The sequence below is a fragment of the Adiantum capillus-veneris genome, chromosome 13, assembly GCF_014529385.1.
Source record: "Adiantum capillus-veneris isolate H3 chromosome 13, ASM1452938v2, whole genome shotgun sequence".
Lineage (NCBI taxonomy): Eukaryota > Viridiplantae > Streptophyta > Polypodiopsida > Polypodiales > Pteridaceae > Adiantum > Adiantum capillus-veneris.
In genome coordinates this window covers 61,343,270-61,366,395 of record NC_140943.1, presented here as the reverse complement: position 1 = coordinate 61,366,395, position 23,126 = coordinate 61,343,270, and the positions used below count along the sequence as shown (strand labels likewise).

The 23,126-nt window shown below is 40.7% G+C and overlaps 1 long non-coding RNA gene across 1 annotated transcript in view; it reads left to right on the top strand.

The window, feature by feature from the left end:
* LOC147444117 (uncharacterized) overlaps positions 1-22,559 on the top strand; it is a 51,409-nt gene extending 28,850 nt beyond the window's left edge. The window contains exon 3 of the long non-coding RNA XR_015190109.1: positions 22,270-22,559. This is a non-coding gene — a long non-coding RNA (uncharacterized LOC147444117). The remainder of the gene's footprint in view (positions 1-22,269) is intronic.
* Positions 22,560-23,126: the final 567 nt, after the last annotated feature.

Genomic DNA, 23,126 nt, shown 5'->3' with positions numbered 1-23,126 from the left:
AGAGAGAGCATGCATGCATGCCTCATGCAATCGATATCCTTTCCCCCTCCTCCATGGCTTCTCCCTTCCTTGAGCTTTGATACAAGTATAAGACCTAGGAGACTAAGATGCCGGATCCACCACCCTACCACCTGATTGGAGCAAGGCTATGGTGGGTGAAGTCGGTGGGGTGCCATGGCGAAGTGCAGAACAAGCAAGAGAGAGAGAGAGAGAGCAGAATGAGTCGACATTGCAAGAGAAACTACATGCTATATTGATTGATATATTTTTGTGTAAAGAACCTTACAATATATAAAGCAAAAGTTGTACCATGCAAACCGAACTCAACTGATTTTTTATGCATGCTTCATAAGAGCACGTTCCTATGGGCTTGACACACTAGAACAATCTTGGGCTTGGAACCCAACAATCCCCCCCTCAAGCCCAAACCACTGAGAATGGACTCGAGACAGACCATGGCAGAGTTCAATCACCTGAAACCATGAGTAGAAGTTCCCCCCTTGACAATAACATAGGTATGTGTGTGCACTTCCCTCAAACAACCATTAGTATGAGACAAATCAGAACTTGAACACACAACAAAAGGGTGGTCTTACCACTTTATTTGTGGCAGTGTCTATAACCCGTACAATTTTGACATGATGACAATAACTGACAAATTAAAAGCTAGAATAAGGTTTTGACTGAAAAGTGTATGATGGTTTTGACAATAGACAAAAGAGGACAAATCTATGACAGTTAAGGTGGCAAAAATAGTTTTAAAAACTTGTATTGTAGTCTGGAAGCAGATTCTTCTTTGTTCTTGCAATTGTTGATGTGTTCGAACATGTCATAATCCTTGAACATGATAAATATTTGCATACATACCAAGATAAATATGCACACGACCAATATAGCTCTTTATCTGCTACACCCATCCAAATCCTTGAAGGTTACAACCACTGTTAGCAACTTGTGCTCCGAGCCAAGATTTGTCAGTTTTCTATAAATCTGAAAAATACTTCCTTGATGTTACCGCTGGTCTAAAACTTTCTGTTTAAACCTTCAAGATTAAGTACCAATTTGCTATCCGACCACCGAGTGGAGGATGTGAATAAGTTGCTGGAGGGACCGAGGGTGTGAATATCCGCTTATGGGGCTCAAGACCAAATAGGGTGGTCACTTACATTCAGTGTGAAATATCAACACAAAAAACCGACCTCTGTAATGCAGCAATGGCGCAAGACGACATGACGAAGTAGAGATACGCTCAGGGCGAGCTGTAGAGGCACAATTCGGAGGCGCTCAAGAGTTAAAAAATGCTCAGAAAGCTAGGGCGTTCATGTTGATGGTGTTTGTGGTGCTCGGTTTGCTGCAGGTTGTCGCACTACTTCCTCCCTCTGTAAGTGATTGCTCCCGTGCCGTGTCGACTCAAGCCGAGACCGGGCGGCTTTGATACCAGTTGATAGGAGCGAGGCTATGGTGGGTGAAGCCGGTGGGGTGCCATGGCGAGGTGCAGGTGCAGAACAAGCGAGAGAGAGAGAGTGAGAGAGCAGAAAGAGTCGACACTGCAAGAGAAACTACACGCTATATTGATTGATATATTTCTGTGTAAAGAACCTTACAATATGTAAAGAAAAAGTTGTACCATGCAAACTGAACTCAACTGATTTTTTATGCATGCTTCATAAGAGCACGTTCCTATGGGCTTGACACACTGGAACAATTTTGGGCTTGAAACCCAACAGATCTCCTTTCCCCCTCCTCCATGGCTACTCCCTTCCTTGAGCTCTGATACCAATATAAGACCTAGGAGACTGAGATGCCGGATCCACTACCCTACCACCCTATATATAGGTCGGCTTCTAGTCCTAGCCATAATTTGGATCCCCAGTCTATACTGGGCCAGTCTGAGCCCCTGGCTCAGGTCCTTGACCCCCTAGGCCGAGCCTTGCTCCTTAGGATCCTTGTCCTAACAATTATGGCTTGGGATAGACAAGGCATGGGTTTCTCTTCTGCTTTGAACACATTGATTCTAGCTTTTTCTTTACATTGATAGTCTTAATCCTCAAGTGAGTGTCTCTTATGAGATGGCTACTATTGGATTTTTTGAAATATTGTCGAAATACAAACAAAACACTGTCCAAGTTTTTTTGAAAGGGAGTGTATGCGACCACTAATTGACTTACTTAACCTTTGTTTAGTGGTGAATTTCTTAGTAAGTTTTGACACAGATAACACGAGAAAGGGATTATTGACACATATCCTCTTATGTAACTCTAGTGCTTTGATGATTACACTTGTTTAAAAATAATATTTATTTGATCTCTATTTTGTTGTCAGTTTATTTGTAATCTTTGACACTGATAACAAGGAGAAGGGGTCGTTGATACCTGACTTCCCAAGTAATGCGAGTTCTGATGGGCTTGTGTTTCTTGGATGGTGGTAGGTAAGAGGTTCCTTCCTTGGGATTATCAAGACAACTGCAACAATAACAAAAAACCACCAATCGTTCGGATATTTTTATGATTGATAGATAGCCCTTGTATACGCTTCTTGTTAGGAAATAAGATGTAGCTAAATAGATAATTGAGTAGATTACTTAATGGAGAGAGACAGATTTATATACACGAGATTATAGAGTAGAGAGAGAGAGAGAGTACGCACGATATACGTGATTCACCCAATGTGGGCTACGTCCACGGGAAAGCAGCCACTCAATGGCTTTAGTACTTCAAAACAAGAAGTAGTTTACAAAGGGATTATACCCTTAATGGAGCTCCCGCCTTGCTTCACTCTCACCACCTCACACTCACCTTGTTGCATCAACTTCACACTATGAAATGTGTGTAGAAATGGCCTCCTTTTATAGGCCAAAAGGGCTGCCCTCTCTTATGAGAGACAGCCATGTGTAGCCGCCCTTGTGCGAATAAGTCCAAATCGGACCCTCCAATCCGCCCATGTGTGGCCGCCCTTGAGAAGACAAGTCCGCTTTTGAATTCGGCCACCGGCCATCGGCCATTGACTACCGGCCATCGGCCATTGACTTTCGACCACCGGCCACCGGCCATCGGCTATTGACTACCGGCCACCGGCCAACCGACCGGTTGTTTTCTGACCACTTTCCGGCCGCCGTCTGACCATAATATTCCGGCGAAAAAGAATATTCCGACGGAAAAAAAGTCTCGGGGGCCTCCGCCCCCAAGAGGCCCCCAAGGCCTTTAAAGTTGCCCCTGATTCTTGTCCGTGAAAATTTTGGTTTCCGGTGAGTGATTTTCCTTCACGCACGATGGCTCCTCCTCATAATGGGGGCCTTACAAATGTGCACTTTTACCACAGAAAATTACAAGGGTAAATCAGGCTCCATACTTAACAATCTCCCACTTGGAGACTGATCTCCAAACCAAACCTGTGACTGCTTTCCATTCTGGCTTCTTATCCTTGAATGCCGATTGAAGATGAGCAAAAGCTCAACTTCTCCTTGTTGACCACCTTTGTAAACATGTCTGCAGGATTTTCACTTGTATGCACCTTTCCTAGCTTTAGCTGTCCCTCTTCCAAAAGAGTGCGTATGAAGTGATATCTCACCTCAATGTGCTTTGTCCTTGAATGAAAGGCTGAGTTCTTCGCAAGATGGATAGCGCTTTGGCTATCACTGTACAAGACACAATTGTCTTGTTTGAATCCAAGCTCTTCTAAGAATCTGTGAAGCCACAGAATTTCTTTGCTTGCCTCCGTCATTGTTACATACTCTGCTTCCGTGGTAGAAAGTGAAACCACTTTCTGCAGCTTTGAAGCCCAGCTTACTGCTGTGCCTCCAACCATGAACACATAGCCAGTAGTGCTCTTTCGAGTATCTTTGTCACCTGCCATATCTGCATCAGCATACCCTTCTAGAAAAATATCAGTTCCTCCAAAATACAAAGCATTTGTTGTTGTCCCTTTTAGATACCTAAGTATCCACTTCACAGCTTGCCAATGCTCTTTACCTGGGTTTTCCATGAACCTACTCACAACTCCCACTGCATGTGCAATGTCTGGCCTTGTCCAGACCATAGCATACATTAGAGAACCTACCGCTGCAGCATATGGAACTTTAGACATATAGGCTATCTCCTCTTGTGTCTTTGGACACATATCCTTCGTTAGTTTAAAGTGACCAGCCGAAGGTGTAGAAACTGGTTTTGCATTTTGCATTGCAAACCTTTCTAGTACCTTCTTGATGTAATCTTCTTGAGATAGCTTTATTGTCTTCTTCATCCTATCCCTTGATATTTTCATACCAAGTATCCTCTTTGTAGCACCTAAATCTTTCATTGAAAAAGATTTGGACAGCTCCTCTTTTAGGTCTTTGATGTCCTGCATGTTAGCACTTGCAATCAACATGTCATCAACATACAACATTAGGATGATGAATTTCCCATCTCCCAAATTCTTCGTGTAGACGCAGTGATCCGAGTTGCATCTTGTGAATCCATGATTCAACATCCATCGATCAAACTTCAAGTGCCATTGTCTTGATGCTTGCTTTAAACCATACAAGCTCTTCTTTAATCTGCAAACCATTTTCTCCTTACCTTTTACTTCATACCCCTTTGGTTGAAGCATGTAGATTTCCTCCTCTAAGTCACTGTGAGGGAATGCCGTATTTACATCCATTTGCTCGAGATTTAGATCATGAGCAGCCACAAGGCTTAAGACAAGCCTAATTGAGTTCATTTTTACAACAGGAGAAAATATTTCATTGAAGTCAATAGCTTTCTTTTGAGAAAAACCTTTTACCACAAGCCTAGACTTGTACCTTTTCTTCCCACCTTCTTCTTCCTTTAGCTTGTACACCCATTTTTTTTGAAGTGCCCACTTACCTTTAGGCAACTCAACCAACTCCCATGTTTGGTTGCGATGTAGTGAGTCCATCTCCACTTGCATGCTCTTCGTCCATTCTTCTTTGGATTCATGTTGCATAGCTTCTTCATATGATTCCGGCTCTCTAGAATCTGAGATCAAGAGATGGTTGAAGGAAGGAACAAACCTTTCTGGAGGTCTACTTGCTCTTGTAGATCTTCGGGGAATAGGTTGAGGCTCCTCATTTGGTTGACGTTGTTGCACATTGTCACCGTTTGCAGTCCTTGAGTCTTCACCGTCCTCAAGCTCCATGTACTCATCACCTGTTTCTTTTGTTTGTTTTCTTTCCAAGTAATCTTTGTACATATTTGTTTGTTAAAAATTACATCCCTACTCCTTAAGATTTTACCATCTTCAGGATTCCATAGGCGATACCCAAAGTCTCCTTCTCCATAGCCAATGAAGAAACACTTTTTGGACTTTGCATCTAACTTTGATCTTAGGCTTCTATCTATGTGCATGAAAGCCTCACACCCAAACACTTTGAGAAATGCATAATTCACCGGTTTACCTGTCCATGCCTCTTCTGGAACTCCCCCATCCAATGCCGTTGAGGGTGACCGATTGATTAAGTACACAGACGTACTTACAGCTTCCGCCCAAAGCTCAAGCTGTAGGCCTACATGTAGCCGCATGCTTCGTGCTCGTTCCATGATTGTCCTGTTCATCCTTTCCGAAATCCCATTTTGTTGAGATGTCCTTGGGGTTGTCCTTTGCCTCCGAATGGCATTGCTAACACAAAAGCTTTCAAAAGCTTGGCTGCAATATTCGCCTCCATTGTTGGATCTGAGGTATTTAACCTTGGTACCTGTTTCATTCTCCACAAAGGCTTTCCACCTTTGAAATATGAAAAATACATTGGATTTATTCTTCATGATATAAACCCATGTTTTTCTAGTCACATCGTCTATGAATGTTACATAGTACAATGAGCCACCAAGTGATGGTGTACTTGCAGGACCCCAAACATTAGAATGAACCAACTCAAGTTTTTTATTTTTTCTTTCATTTCCTGAATTTTGAAATTTTACCCTCTTTTGTTTACCATAAACACAATCTTCACAGAACTCTAAGTCCACTTCTTTCAAACCTGGTAGAAGCTTCTTTGTTTGAAGGATTTGCAGTCCTTTGGCACTCATATGCCCAAGTCGGTAGTGCCACACCGCACTGTCAACTTCTGTAGTTGCTGCACAAGCTGAAGGTTGCGTGCTTACAGTACACAAGTAAAGTGTACCGACTTTTTCACCCTTGGCAACCACCAAAGATCCCTTTGAGATCTTCCACCGTTTGTTTCCGAATGCAATGTTGTGACCTTCATCGTCCAATTGTCCTGTAGAGATCAAATTTTTGCGAAGAGAAGGAACATGCCTAACATCTTTAAGCTTCCATTCATTTCCGTTAGCAGTTTTGACAGAAACTGTACCTTTGCCGACAATCTCACAAGCTTCATCATCTCCCAAGTATACATACCCAAAATTACCTTTGGTGTAGTCTTGGAAATGTTGCTTGGGTGGTGTCGCATGGAATGAAGCCCCAGAATCTACTATCCAGGAATTAGACACATTGTCTAATGAGAGAATTAGAGCATCTTGCTCTACTTTACCTGCCACATTGGCCTCCGATGTTGGCTTGTTGTCTTGAGACTCCGTCTCCTTCTTCTTCTTGGACCAGCAATCCTTCTTGACATGGCCCTTCTTGCCACAGTTCCAACATTCAAGAACTGACTTTGTGCGTGACTTGCTCCGCCTTGAGCGATCACGACCATTTTGGTTTTTGAACCTCTCCTTAAGCCTTCCTCTTGTTTCCATTGATAGTGCATCACTTGATGATTCTCCTGTGCTTCTCCTTCGCATTTCCTCGCTTAGGAGAACACCCACAACATCATCAAACTTAAGAGTATTTGTGCCAGAGATAGAATTACTTACAGCCATCACAAGGCTGTCCCAACTATCCGGTAGAGATGATAGTATAAGGAGAGCTGGCACTTCGTCATCGAAATTGATTTTCACTGATCGAAGTTGACTTATGTTTGTGTTAAAGTCATTTAGGTGTTCTGCAACTGAACCATTCTCTGCCATCTTTAGATTGAACAAGCGCTTCATAAGAAATACCTTATTGGATGCCGATGGTTTCTCGTAGAAGTCGTCAAGTGACTTCATCAAGTCCTCCGTGGTCTTCATCTCCGAAACATTGAAGGCCACCGTTGACGCCATGCTTAACCGGATTGTTCCCAGTGCCTTTCGATGAAGGACAATCCATGCTTCATCTGCCATTGTTGTGGGCTTCTTCGCAAGACCGCCTAGTGGCAAATATAGGTCCTTCTGGTAGAGATAGTCTTCAATCTGCATCTTCCAATGTTGGTAGTTTTTGCCGTTGAACTTCTCAATCTTGAGCTTCCCTTCCTCCGCCATAACTCCCACTCAATTCAAGGAATCCTTTCCTTGAGATAATTTAGCTACGAGCAAACCTTGCTCTGATACCAGTTGTTAGGAAATAAGACGTAGCTAAATAGATAATTGAGTAGATTACTTAATGGAGAGAGACAGATTTATATACACGAGATTATAGAGTAGAGAGAGAGAGAGAATACACACGATATACGTGGTTCACCCAATGTGGGCTACGTCCACGGGAAAGCAGCCACTCAATGGTTTAGTACTTCAAAACAAGAAGTAGTTTACAAAGGGATTATACCCTTAATGGAGCTCCCGCCTTGCTTCACTCTCACCACCTCACACTCACCTTGTTGCATCAACTTCACACTATGAAATGTGTGTAGAAATGGCCTCCTTTTATAGGCCAAAAGGGCTGCCCTCTCTTATGAGAGACAACCATGTGTAGCCGCCCTTGTGCGAATAAGTCCAAATCGGACCCTCCAATCCGCCCATGTGTGGCTGCCCTTGAGAAGACAAGTCCGCTTTTGAATTCAGCCACCGGCCATTGAATTCGGCCATCGGCCACCGGCCATTGACTTTCGACCACCGGCCACCGGCCATCGGCCATTGACTACTGGCCACCGGCCATTGACTTTCGACCACCGGCCACCGGCCATCGGCCATTGACTACCGGCCACCGGCCAACCGACCGGTTGTTTTCCGACCACTTTCCGGCCGCCGTGCGACCATAATATTCCGGCAAAAAAGAATATTCCGACGGAAAAAAGTCTCGGGGGCCTCCGCCCCCGAGGCCTTTAAAGTTGCCCCTGATTCTTGTCCGTGAAAATTTTGGTTTCCGGTGAGTGATTTTCCTTCACGCACGATGGCTTCTCCTCATAATGGGGGCCTTACAAATGTGCGCTTTTACCACAGAAAATTACAAGGGTAAATCAGGCTCCATACTTAACACTTCTTTGATAATTTTTTATATTCACAAGTAATACAATATACTGCAATGTCAAGTCTAAATGTTGTTTGTAGTCTTATCTCTGTCATTGTTGAAGACTACCTGTTATCTCATGTAGACATATTTTTTAACTATTATATACACAGTGTTTGGTCTTTAGTCCCATTGTATGGTTTAATAGTTTGTGAAATCAAACTATCGTTAGATGATCAATCTTAAACACACATATACACATACAAACATGGAGGCAAAACCTATTCTTCTTCTTCTTCACTAACTCACAATAAGAGGGCAAGGGAAAATAACAACATAAAGGTAGCTAACTAAGCCTACCAACCTTTAGATATGCTCGGCTCTGATTCCCTCTCCTAGATTTCCCCAATCACTCCTACCCCATTCAAATCCCTTCGAAAGGGAAGTGCCATGCCCTCAGGACATGATCAGTCCACAAAGGGGAGTAAGCCCAAAGCTTTGCGCAAAGCTTCAAGCTTCTCACGAGACAATGCCTTTGTGAAAAGATCTGCAAGGTTGTCCTGTGTTGGCACATAAGCCAAGCTGATCTCTCTTGCTGAGAGCCTCTCCTTGACATTGTGGTAATGCACCTCAATGTGCTTTGTGCGAGCATGAAAAACTGGGTTCCTCGCAACTGCCAATGCGCTCTGACTGTCAGTGTAGATAGTGTTGGCAGTGTCTTGTCCAACACCCAAATTAGCCATAAGGCGTCTGAGCCATACACACTCAACCGTAGCTGTGAAGGCTGCCCTGTACTCAGCCTCACAACTCGAAGTGGCCACAGTAGGTTGCTTCTTGCTCAACCATAATATACATGAATTGCCAAGCATGAAACAAAAACCACTTGTGGACACTCTCGTGTCAAAACAACCAGCCTAATATGAGTCCGAAAAAGCATGTAAGTCTGGCGGAAATGATCCCCCCTTGGGATAAAACAAGCCAAGGTGTAAAGTGCCACTAAGGTAGCGGAAAATCCTCTTGACAGCCTGCCAATGCTTAGACTCTGGGCTATGCATAAATCTGCTGACCTGTGAGACTGCAAACTGAATATCTGGCCTCGTGTTGCATAAATAAATGAGGCAGCCAACAACAGTTTGGTAAAGAGTGACATCAGCAGGATCGCCATATTCATGTAGACTCAACTTCAAACCTGTTTCCATGGGAGTGGCAATAGGTTTGCAATCCTCAAGTCCAAACTTACATAGCAATGTCTCAATGTAACTTTTCTGACACAAGGCAATACCACCATCACACTGCTTAAACTGTATACCCAAGTAATGATGCAACAGCTCCAAATCTTTCATCTTGAAAGTAGCATTCAAATCAGCCTTAAATTTAGCAATATGTCTCTCATTTTGTCCAGTGATCAACAAATCATCGACATAAAGAACCACAATGAGAAGTACATCATCCTCACGCTTTACATACAATGTGCTTTCTGTTGGACTGTTACGAAATCCTCGTTTCACCAAATGAGTGTCAGCTTTCTCATACCAAGTACGAGGAGATTGCTTCAACCCATACAAAGCCTTCTTACATCTGAACACTTTGTCCTCTTGTCCTTTTATGACAAAACCGCGAGGCTACGTTACATAAACTTCCTCAAATATGTCACCATTCAAGAAAGCAGTAACAATGTCTGATTGATGTACATCCCAATCAAAATGAGCTGCCAATGCACATAGAAAACGCACAGTAGTCATACGACAAGTGGGAGCAAAAGTCTCTTCATAATCTATGCCTTTTTGCTATGCATAACCCTTTGCAACAAGTCGAGCCTTATGGAGATCAATCTCACCATCCGGCTTGCGTTTCAACTTGTAAACCCACTTGGTATCAATGGCCTTTTTTCCAGGAGGCAAATTACATAAAGTCCATGTGTCATTTTCTATGAGTGCATCATGTTCTGATTGCATGGCATCCAATTTTCTGAATTCTGTGCTTCATCAAAAGACAGAGGCTCCTCAACATCATGTAAGCTAGACACAGCCAAAGCATAACAATCTGATGCATAAGATGCATGGCGAGAGCCTGAACGAGTACGACTAGACAAAGGTGCATCCAATTTACTGTCACACAAAGTGTGCACCAGCCATTTTGGCATACCTCTAGCCTGCTCATTTTCAGCCCTTTCCTCATCACGTACATCATGTACATCTGCAACAGTAATAGGCTGATCTAAAACATTTTGAGAAACCCCCATAGGCTGTACTTTTGCCTCATTGGAACTTACATTCGTATTTCCACCAGTGAAAAGAGGCAACAAAGCATCATAAATGTCCTGTGAGCTTACATTACTGTCTCTAGTACATGACAGCAAGGGCTGAACAGAATCTTCCACAAACACTACATCCCGTGAAACCAGAATACGTTTTGTTTGCGGATGATACAACCTGTAACCTTTGCTTTCAACACTATAACCAACAAAAATACATTTGACAGCCTTATCATCCAATTTTCTGCGCTGCACTTGTGGCACAAAAGCATATGCGAAACAACCAAAAACACGCATGTGCTCAATAGAAGGCTTTCTATCATGCCATGATTCATATGAAGTAATAGACTGCAAAGCTTTCATAGGACACCTGTTAAGTACATAAGTGGCACACATGATGGCCTCAAGCCAAAAAGAATGCGGCAAAGCTTGACTTTTGACCATACATCGTGCCATTTCTGTCAGTGACATGTTTTTTCTCTCAGCAACACCATTCTGCTGAGGTGTATAAGGCACTGTACATTGGTGTTTTATCCCACGACTAGCCAAAAATGCATTAAATTCATGAGACATATACTCCCCCCCTCGATCGGAACGGAGGGTGCCCATAGTACATTTCGAGACATTTTCAGCCATAGCCAGAAATTGTTTGAAGCACATAAAAACTTCGGACTTCGCTTTAAGCGAAAATACCCATGCATGCCTGGAGTAATCATCAATTAAAGTCACGAAGTACAGGTAATTGCCCAAGGACGGAGTTTGCATGGGCCCACAAACATCACTATGCACAAGCTGCATCCTGCATGTGGCCCTAACTCAACCATCCTTTGGAAATTTAGAACACTGCATCTTACCCAAAATATAGCCTTCACAAACATGTTTGACAGGTGATTCAAGAGGCGACAAAGAAGCAACCATATCAGATTTCTCCAAACGCAGCAAACTGGAAAAATTCAGATGACCAAAACGTGCATGCCAATGTTTTGCATATGAAATAGCCCTTGAATCTGCAACAATAGCATTTGTAAAATTTTGTCCACACTTGTCATACAAAGTGAGCTTATACAACCCACGGCACAAAAGCCTAGATGCAACAATTTCATCACCAAAACCGAGATCATGAACTGTACATCTGTCATCCACAAATTTGACTACAAGTCCAAGTCTAGCAAGTGCAGATACGACAAGACATTCTTCTTGATCCCAGGTACATAAAGTGCATCAACAAGTGTGAAGAAACTGCCATTAGCAGCAGTGAGCACAATATTTCCAACTCCCTGAACTGGATAAGAGGCATTGTTGGCACAAGTGACTGAATTCCCATGAGGGACAGACTCGAGAGAGGTAAACAATTCACGATGTGAGGTAATGTGCTTTGTAGCACCACTATCGAAATACCACACATGTGAATCTGCAGCAACTGACAAGCATGCATCATGGACAGCAGGATTGTAAGTGCACTATGCGCTAAAAGCCCATTCTTCATCAACATCAGCATCACAGTCTCCTTTCACAGAAGACTCAACAATGGCTGCATTTGTAGTGGAACCAGCATTTGCAGTGGAACCACCCTCTTTCTTCTTAGCCTCTTTGGCCTTCAACTTAGGACATGACTTGATCAAGTGATTATTAGCTTTAGAATAATGGCAACGCATCTTCTTTTTGCCCTTATCACCAGAATTGCCAGACGAAGTGCTACCAGCAGAAGCATTAGGAACAATATTTTTGCCGCTCGCAGCAAAACCATAAGAAGTGGCTGCATTGCTGTTACCACCCTTTCTTTGAGAAGCAATAAAAGCCTGTTCAACTGCATGCTGCCTAGTCCTGTTTTTCCTGGAAAGTGACTCTTGCAACAACAATGTGCATAATGCATCAAACTTGACAACTTCAGGATTCCCTTGGGTCATAAGTCTCCAAGTACTAGCAAAAGTCTGGTAAGAATCTGGTAAGGCATCAAGAACAGTCTGCACAAGGGAACTGTCTGAAATGACTTCACCTGCAGAAATAAGTTGCTCATTGATATCCTTGACACTAGCAAGGAAAGTTTCCATATCATCTTCCTCATGCATAATCTTCAACTCCAGCTCTTTACGCTGCAAAGCAATTTTAGCCTCATTGCGACTTGCATAAAGACCAGCCAAAATATCCCAAGCCTGTTTTGCAGATTTTGCTGAACGATGTGAGGAACAATGGTGCGATTCACAAATAACGCAATCAATGCATGAGGCTGCGCATCCTTAACATCCCAACGAGCTTGTTCTGCCGTAGGTAAAACAACTCTAACAGATGCAATCCTTGCAGTAAGACCTGCAACATCCTCAACATCGCCTACATCCTCAGAACCAGGACGTACATAAATGCCCTGCACAATGTTCCAGACACCCTTTGATCACAAGAAAATGTTGCATCATATAAGCCCACATAGGGTAGTTGTCCCCATCCAACCTGTCCTCAGTAGCAAACATCTTGAACACATCTGTGTTGTTGTTGTCAGGCATGGTAAATGCTGCACCTGATGTGAAAATTGCCCGAAAATAGGAGAAACGGAGCGAGAACAACACGTGCTATATAGCACAAACCACAAAAGACTATAGGACACCTGTTATGCAAAAAATGGCACTTACAAAAATTCTACACAAAATGACGAAATTGCTTGTACAGACTTGCCTGCAGTGGAAACGGAGGTCGAAATGAGCCCAAATCGAAAATTTGAGCAGATCGAGCTCTTTGAGTGCGCCCAAAGTATTAGTCGACCTGCGAACGATGGACAAAGCTCATTGAAATCAGAGAAAGTGAGCAGGCATGTGTTGGAGCTGCTGGCGACTAAGCCCGGGAGGACGCAACCTGCTCTGATACCAATTGTTGGAATTAGGGTTGCAGAGAAACGCACACAGCTTGGAGAAGATGAAGGAAGCTCAAGGCACACAATAGAGAGTGTGTTAGTTAGTGTGCAATGAAAAGATAGATAACCCTAGAGTGATGGGCGTATATGCAATGCTCGGGGGAAAAAACCTCCTAAAGAGGGAAAAAATGCCCCGGCGGTCCTAGTGTGTTCACACACATCACTACCACATGTAAATGGTAACATGATCTTGACATATTAACACTCCCCCTTAAGCTCAATTCCATCTCCCATATGCCAAGAATCACTCAAAATTGCCATAGTTTCTCCACTCCAAGGGCCTTCATAAAGATATCTACAAATTACTCATCCATCACCCCGTACTCAAGGTCGATGTTGCCTGTTAAGACCCCCTCTCTAATGAAGTGGTAATACACCTCAATGTGCTTTGCTTTGGCATGAAAAATTGGGTCTTGTGCCCAATTTTATGATACTAAGGTTGTCACAATAGATGATACCAGCCTCTGTACCTATAATCCAAAGTCTTGAAGTAGCAATCCCAACCATGCTACATCACATGCTGCCACTATAGATGACAACCGACCCCTGTACCTATAATCCAAAGTCTTGAAGTAGCAATCCCAACCATGCTACCTCACATGCCGCCATTGTAGAGCACTTGTACTTGTCCTCTATACTAAAAAGAGCTATCGTAGGTTCCTTGTTGCTGCTCCATGTGATAGCAAGACTCCCAAGTGAAAACGCGAATCCACTGGTAGACCTACAATTGTATGTGCTACTAGCCTAATCCGCATCTGTGTAACCATAGAGTTGCAACTCCACATCAGCCCTATGAAAGAGTGCATAATCCAAAGTAGCACTCACATAGTGCAATGTGCACATCATTGCATATAAGTCTTGTTTTGTGGGAGACTACATAAACTAACTCACCAAGCTAAATGTGTAGCTCAAGTCTGGGTGTGAGATAGTCAAGCTACTACCCATAATCTTTCTGTACATGGTAGAATTCTTGAGTACTTGGTCCATATCATTCTCGAACTTCAAATTTTGATCTAAGGGCATTGCAAACGCCTTACAATTAGCCATACCAGACTTTTTCAACATGTCCAAAGCATATTGTATTTGTGACAACTATACACCCTCTTTTGCACGAACAATTTCAATGCCTAAGAAATACCACAAGTCTCCCAAGTCTTTCATCTCAAACTCCTGCATAAGTTGAGCCTGTACGTCCTCTACTTTAGCCACATTATCACCTCCAACAATCAAGTCATCCACATGGATGCATATCACCACAACATCTACCTCATTCTTTTGCACATATAATGAATAATTTGCATTAGACATCTCAAAGGCCAATGAAATAAGAAATGCCACACTCATCTCATACTAGGCTCTATGTGCTTGTTTTAGCCCATACAACAATTTCTTTAACTTGCATACAAGGCCACATGTTAGGAAATAAGGCGTATCTAAGTAGATATAGAGTAGTTTACTTAATGGAGAGAGATAATTTTCACACACAAGAGATTATAGAGTTGATAGAGAGAGAGAGAGAGAGAGAGAGAGAGAGAGAGAGAGAGCACAATATACTGGGTTACCGAATATGGGCTACATCCATGGGAAAGCAACCACTCAATGGATTTGTACTTCAAACTAGAAATAGGTTACAAAGGGATTATACCCTTAATGGAGCTCCCGCCTTGATTCACTCGCACCACCTCACATACACCTTGTTTCATCAACTTCACAATGCAAAATGTGTGTAGAAAATACCTCCTTTTATAGGCCAAAAGAGCTGCCTTCTCTCATGAGAGGCAACCGTGTATAGACTCTCTTTTGTAGACAAGTCCAAGTTGGACTCTCCAATGCGCCCATGTGTGGCCGTCCTTGAGAAGACAAGTCCACCTAGAAATCGACCATCGGCCATTGAATTTGGCTAGCAGCCACCAGCCATTGAAGTTTGACCACTGGCCATCAACCATTGACCATCGGCCATCGACTAATCGACCAATCGGTTTTCGATCATTTTTCGGCCACCGTCCGGCCATAATATTCCGACAAAAAGAGAATATTTTGGCATGATTTTTGGGTTTTTTGGTGAGTAATTTTTCTTAAGCACGATCGCTTCTCCTCATAATGGGGGCCTTACAAATGTGTATTTTAAAGACTAAAAATTACAAGGGGTAAATCAAGGCTCCATACTTAACAATATCCCACTTGGAGACTGATCTCCACACCAAACTTGTGACTGCTTTCCATCCTGGCTTCTTATCCTTAAATGCCAATTGAAGATGAGCAAAAGCTCAACTTCTCCTTGTTGACCACCTTTGTAAACACGTCTACAAGATTTTCACTTGTGTGCACCTTTCCTATCTTTACCTGTCCCTCTTCCAAAAGAGTACCTGTGAAGTGATATCTCATCTCAATGTGCTTTGTCCTTGAGTGAAAGTTTGAATTTTTGCAAGATGAATGGCGCTTTGACTGTCACTGTACAAGACATACTTGTCTTGCTTATATCCAAGCTCCTCCAAGAATCTGTGAAGCCACAGAATCTCTTTGCTTGCCTCCATCATTGCTACATATTCTACTTCTGTGGTAGAAAGTGAGACCACTTTCTGCAGCTTGAAGGCCTAACTTACTACTGTGCTTCCAATCATGAAGACGTAGCCAATAGTTCTCCTTTGAGTGTCTTTGTCACCTACCATATTTGCATCAACATACCCTTGCAAGAAAATGTCAGTGCCTCCAAAATACAAAGCATTTGTGGTTGTTCCCTTTAGATACCTAAGTATCCACTTCACAGCTTGCCAATGCACTTTACCTAGATGATCCATGAACCTACTCACAACTCCCACTGCATGTGCAGTATCTGGCCTTGTCTAGACCATATCATACATTACAGAACCTACCGCTACAGCATATGGAACTTTAGACATATAGGCTATCTCCTCTTGTGTCTTTGAACACATATCCTTGGTTAGTTTAAAGTAACTAGCCAAAGGTGTAGAAAGTGATTTTGCATCTTGCATTGCTAACCTTTGTAGTACCTTCTTGATGTAATCCTCTTGAGATAGCTTTATTGTCTTTTTTGTCTTATCCCTTGATATCTTCATACCAAGTATCCGCTTTGCAAGTACACCTAAATCTTTCATTGAAAAAGATTTAGAAAACTCCTCTTTTAGGTCTTTAATATCATGCATGTTAGTACTTGCAATCATCATGTCATCAACATACATGATTTTGGATGATGAACTTCCTATCTCCCAAATTCTTTGTGTAGACGCAATAATCTGAGTTGCATCTTTTTAATCTATGATCCAACATCCATTGATTGAACTTCAAGTACCACTGTCTTGATGCTTGCTTTAGATCATACAAGATCTTCTTTAATCTGCAAACTATTTTCTCCTTACCCTTTACTTCATACCCCTTTGGTTGAAGCATGTAAATTTCCTCCTCCAAGTCACCATGAGGGAAGGCCGTATTTACATCCATTTGCTCAATATTTAAGTCATGAGCAGACACAAGGCTTAAGACAACACTGATTGAGTTTATTTTTACAACATGAGAAAATATTTTCATTGAAGTCAATAAAGGGCCTTAACATTTAAAGAATTATCTATTTCTGATGGCTCAAAATTTGGTGTTGGTTGTGATCTCCAACCATCTCGAAGCCTCTGCATATGGCATCAAAATGCACCTTGTGAAAATAGCAGCATATACATTAGGTCTCTAAGAGAGTCTCCATATTGTAGTATGGGAATAGAGAGATCCATAGGGCTTTTGTGGTGAACCCAATGCATCACACAATGGAGGAATGCAAGGTTTGTATACCTTGCTCTGTCTTGAATCTGTCAAATTGGGCCTCTTATTTGTATACAATTACCTCGTATGGACACAGTTGGGGAATTTATGTGCACACATTCATTAGTTTTTCATGATTTTTTTTTGCAAGAAATAACGTACCATATTTTTTTTAGAGGAGCTTAAATCACAAGATACTAGTGAGTTTGAAACCTTGAAAATGCTTACTTAATGGGTATTGGCCTATAGATATATTATAGATCTTACTTTTTGCCCCATAACAATGAAAGCAAGAGCCTTTTGCCTTTGTTGAGAGATGGATATAGCCTCCTTAATCTTTTGAAAAGATTCTTGTAGGTCACAACTATACTCATCACCAACAAAGATCTTCCCATGTACTTTGAGTAGCAAGGGACTTTTCACGCTTAGGAATGGTGTTCCAACACATGCCAAAAAATTTTCATGCATTGATAGACAACGTCGCAACCACCCACTTAGCTGGCATCGTGCATTGCGATTTGCACCCATTTAATGTGATGCTAGATTTTATAGAAACAAAGCAACCTCGTGTTGACATTATTGATTGGGGCATGCTGCTTGCACCCATTTAATGTGATGCTAGATTTTACACAAACAAATCAACCTCGTGTTGATATTATCAACTAGGACATGTTGCTTAGAACACCCAGTAAGTGAGTAGCAAATAATTATGTATGCAATATAGTTTTTCTCCCGAAAGAAATCGAGAAAGCAAAGGATAGAGGAAAATAAGAACTATTGAAGCGACCATGGATTGCACCTAAAATATATGATCCGATGTGTAATGATGCATACACCAAGTCCAATGAAATTTATGTCCTTCAATTATCTTCTGGAGACGATGATAAAGTTTTGGTGTGCAACTAGAAGAGTCTTCTTCAAAGATGAAGTACTTCAACATCTAGACCAGGACGTAATTAATGCTATACAATAGAAAGTGGACACATGGATGAGGTTGAGGGAGTGCTAAGATCACATAAATGCTTTTGATGTTTTATTATTTTTTAAAGAGCAAGTAAAAATAGATCCTAGCCCTATTAGTGGCCATTAAATCGAACTCACACCAGCTTTTTATCACGTGTAGACAATTAAAATTATAATTGCTTATTGTAAAGTGGGTGCTGATATTGGTTTATTGTCTTTGGCTATCTACATGTTCTCTATTTTTTGAATGGTTGTCTATTTAAGTAAATTTAAGTACTTCTTAGTGAATTTAAGCATTTCTCAGTGAATTGTCTATACATGTACTTTAATTTTTAGACAGTGAACACAACATACTTTCTTTGCTCTAACCATGGTCCAATTCTAGCTGACTAGACTTGTCAACTTAAGAGTTGAAGATGTAGATATTTGAGAGAATCTCTGTTTCACAAATAACATGTACTTTATTTTAAGACAGTGAACACAATCTAATTTCTTTGCTCTGACCATGGTCCAATTTTAGTTGACTAGACATGTCAACTTAAGAGTTGAAGATGTAAATATTTGAGAGAACCTATATTTCACAAATAAAGATGATTAATATTCATTTTTTTGTGATTGCCAATATTTAAGATACTATGGACGAGAAAATTCAAGTAGCCGTCAATGCATTTGAGTGCATGAAGTTGCTTGCACATGGCATGTCAGCACAATAAGAAACACATGCAACCCATCGGCTATCCAAATGGGCAAACCCAAACCATGCACAGTGGAAGGATATCAACAAAGAAGTGACAAAAGAAATGATAAAGGCTATATGGCCGTGCCATGACTCTGAGATTAAGAAAGGTAGGTGGAAAATAGCAAAGTGTCATCATCAAGAGATTAGAGAAAATGCCAAAAAAATCTACTTGGAGGTGTTTGGTTATCTCCTACACAATGTAGATTGTGTCCTCTTCTTTGCAAAGATGTTGTATACACAATTTAATTTTTCCAACAACTTGTAGATTCCTCCTGTAAAAAAACCACTATGGAAACATACGATCTAAGAGAGAATTATGTGGCATTCTCATGGGAAGAACTGGGGTTAATTGTAGGGAGTGTTTCACTTATTTTCACATGCAACATAGAATAATCAACTTAGAATTTGGAACGATGATAATCATTTGAAAAACAAAAACAAAAGTAACAATATGTATGATTTCAACCTCATGCACCAATACTATGGGAGTACTATTACCCAATCAAGGATTGTAGCCTCTTTATGCATTCAGTTGAATATATAAAAGTCATTTTCACCCAATTAAGGATTACAACTCTCATATTGTGCAGTCCGTTCTTCTTCTTCTTCTTTTCATGCTACCACCATAGTTAAATCACCACAAAGAGAACGAGGGTTTTTTTGATAAAAAAATCCCATTTTACAAAGATTAAGTATGGTTAAGTTGTTGATTTTTTATGCATTCTTGAAAGGGTAGAATAAAATTGTAATATGGGACTAAAACAGAGAGACATGGAGATGGTGGATGTAGGTAGAGCTTCAAAAGAGAGCTATGGGTGTGAGAGGGGAGGGTAATGGTGAGGAGGGTGAGAGAAACCATGGAAGTTTTAGGTTTGAGCTAGGGATTGAGAGGAATGAGTGTGTGTGTGTGAAAAGAAGTGAGAGAAGACTAGGGGTGACTTGTGAGAAAACGTGGGCAGATTGGAGTCCACAATAAAATTCTAATGTTAAGGTTGATGTAAATGTGTTTTTTTCTTCGAAAACTTATGACGTTGGTTAATCCATGTGTTATCTATCTGGATAACCTTGTTAGCTAGCCTAGTTTGAGGGGAGGTGTTGTTGTTGTATAGTGTGTGGTATTTTTATCTAGTTGTGATCATTCACAATTCTTCTAGGGGAGGGTGGTTGGGGAGAAGTCTTGTTCATGATACCCTAGTGAGAACCTTCTTTAGCCATGTTTTTTGGTGGATTCATATGGAACACATGTGAAAAGTCATCATTTGGTATATGGGAAGAGCCAACCTCTCATACATTTGAAGACTCCATTAGGGAAAGTTTGAAGTCAATTTTTTGCCTTCTTTAACATTCAGAGAGAGAGTGCTCCAGGCCAATGAGAGGAGGGCTTCTATTACAGAACTTTCATTTTGAAAATTTCTTTTTCTAAAATAAATTCTTTTAAAAGACCATCCAAGGTAGCCAACCTCTCATACATTTGAAGACTCCATTAGCAAAAGTTTGAAGTCAATTTTTTGCCTTCTTTAACATTCAGAGAGAGAGTGCTCTAGGCCAATGAGAGGAGGGCTTCTATTACAGAACTTTCATTTTGAAAATTTCTTTTGAATTTCTAAAATAAATTTTTAAAAGACCATCCACGGTAGCTTTTCATTACATGGTCCTTTTACCTTCTCAAGAAGATCTCTTTCATCAACCAAAATGAGTTTTGAATCTTCTCACGACCTTCTTTTTTGTCCAGTCCCACCTCTCTCCTTGTTCCACTACCTTCTTCTCCCTCCTCTTCATGTTGCCCTCTCTTTGCCTTTATCTTTTTCCATTAGGAAGAGAATGGGGGTCTAGAAGGGCCTCTTTATTTGACATTTTTAGGGAGTCTAACCTTTATTATTAAGAAAGCAATCCAAGGACATATTTTGAATTCAAATAGGCAAAATGGCTAGTTTCTTTGAATACAAATGTTTCCTCCAACATGAAATTTAAAATCTAGTAGGTAAAACCATATCATGTAGCATATCTATAGAAAGAGATCAACGTGTAGATCGCATATCTATATTATCTAGTCAAGTTAAAGATTGTATATAAAAGTTATGGAAGACTAAAAATCTTAAAATGTCCACCCTCTTTTTTGGGAGAAAAGTGCATCCATTTACCACTCTTACACTGCAATTACACACCCACCATTCTTACGTACATGGCGTGCATCTATTTGTCAAATTGTAATCACCTTCATTATCTCATGGAAAATAAAAAGGTCCTCCTAAGACCCATTCTTTTCCTAATGGTTGTTATCCTTTTCAAGCAGTGGAGTCCACCCACTATAAATGCCCTAACACATCCATTGAAACCATCACCATCTATGACACATTAAACAAGCATAACCAATGGATCCAAATATCAATAACCAAGGTTAATTGAATTATTATTTAATAAAGCAAGAGAAAAAAAGATTCCTCAAAAAATAATTTATTGTCATTTTAGAAAGGAAAAGTGAAAGATTTTAAGCTTTTTGGAGCTATGAAAATAGCGAAGAAAGTTTTAGTGTAGCATGTTTACATGAACAAGGAGCTTCACCTTCATCTCAAGAGCTCCAATATTTCTCTACACAAAGCTAATTATAAGTGACTCATATGTTGACTATTATCTTCACTTTGATTTGGCTTGTTAATGGTACATTGCTCCTATGATTGTTATAATTTCTATGCTTGTTTTGTGCTAATATGTTTCTTACATGCTTCTATCTCTCAAGCATAGAGGAATGATAGCTGGTGGCATGTGTCATTGAGAATTTGGATTTTTGACATGGCTCCATTTGGAAGGAGATTTACAAAGGGAGAGCTCATGGGTCTATAGAAGAGAAAGGGGTATTCTTTTATGTTCATTTCTATGTTCCACCAAAATCCATGAAGGCTTAGGGGTAAGGATTGAAGAGTGGCCACTATCAAGCTCAACAACAAGTGAAAGCTAAAAATGCAATATCTTTTATGAAATACTTTTCTACAAAAATATCAATACCATAAGAAATAAGAGTAGAGTTGCAAATTTTATGCCCATCATTGTATTTGTGGAATTCTTTGCAAAGGTAGATATGAAAGTGTCTATAACAATGATGTCAATTAAGTGCTTAGAATCAAAAGATGTATTGTAATTTGTGGATGAAGGTTGGGCTCAAAAAATACTGGATGGAGTCATTTGTAAGTGAAATCTTGCTCCATTACCTATATATACATGATCCATACCCAAAACTTCATTATATCAATTTTATAGTCAAAGGCATTATGTGCACATTGCACAAAGTGAGGCAAGATCTATACAATAAAGGGATAGATTTGCCTACAACTTTTGCTCTTAAAATAGATGAAAAGAAGGTGTGTAGACAATGATTTATTTATTTTTGCCATTGTTTGCTTTTGAGTGTCATATTCTTACTTAATTTTTTTATAATATGTCTTGCAGGTCTCGAGAATGATTGAAAAAAAATTTATATGCCAAGAAGTGCGAGAACAGATTGTGCATCTACTTTCAAGCTAAAGCCTACTCCCTAGTTAGATCCCTACACTATTTCCAGTATTGTTGGCAGTTTGTATCAATTGTTTTGTACAAATGGAATTTTGTACAAAATATTTTGATTATAATGACAATGTTGCAATTGGTTTATCTTGTCATGATTTTTTTGGCTAGATACAAAAAGGTGTGCCAATGTCATGACCTCAAAATTGTATGGTTTTTGTATGCTAAAAAAAACAAAGTGCTATCATACCACAATCTTGTCATCCCCTTGATTCATAACACTATATATAGCTCAGCTTGGTTTTCCAAAGTCACCCATCCACACTTACAAAATGTTGGTTCTATAGAAAATATTTTGTGATTCTTACAAAATTTTCATATGAGTCATCCCTTGCTTCATAAAACTATAAATAGCTCTCCTATTCACCCATCCACAATTAGAATTTGCAATAGGGATAGAGATATGGCTAAGAATGCATGTTTTGCAAGAGAAAAAAAATGAGCAAAAAGTTCTTGAGGAAAAACGTGTGTAAGAGGAGAAAAACAAAAAGGAGGAAGTAGAGGATAAGGTAGAGCCAAACTTAGAGATAGGTTTCATCATCTCAACTTACTTTCAAAAATTCCCACCATGGTTGGTATTGAGGCGGTCCGGGGTGGGCAACAAGAAGAGTGGCCTCTAAGCACTCTTCTAGGGTCCCGTGCTGCTCAATTGGGTTGGGGTTGGAAAAAATAGCAAACACACACACAAACCCGCAACCTAACTATAAGGTCTCTGACCCCGATCAAAAAGAGCACCATTGTAC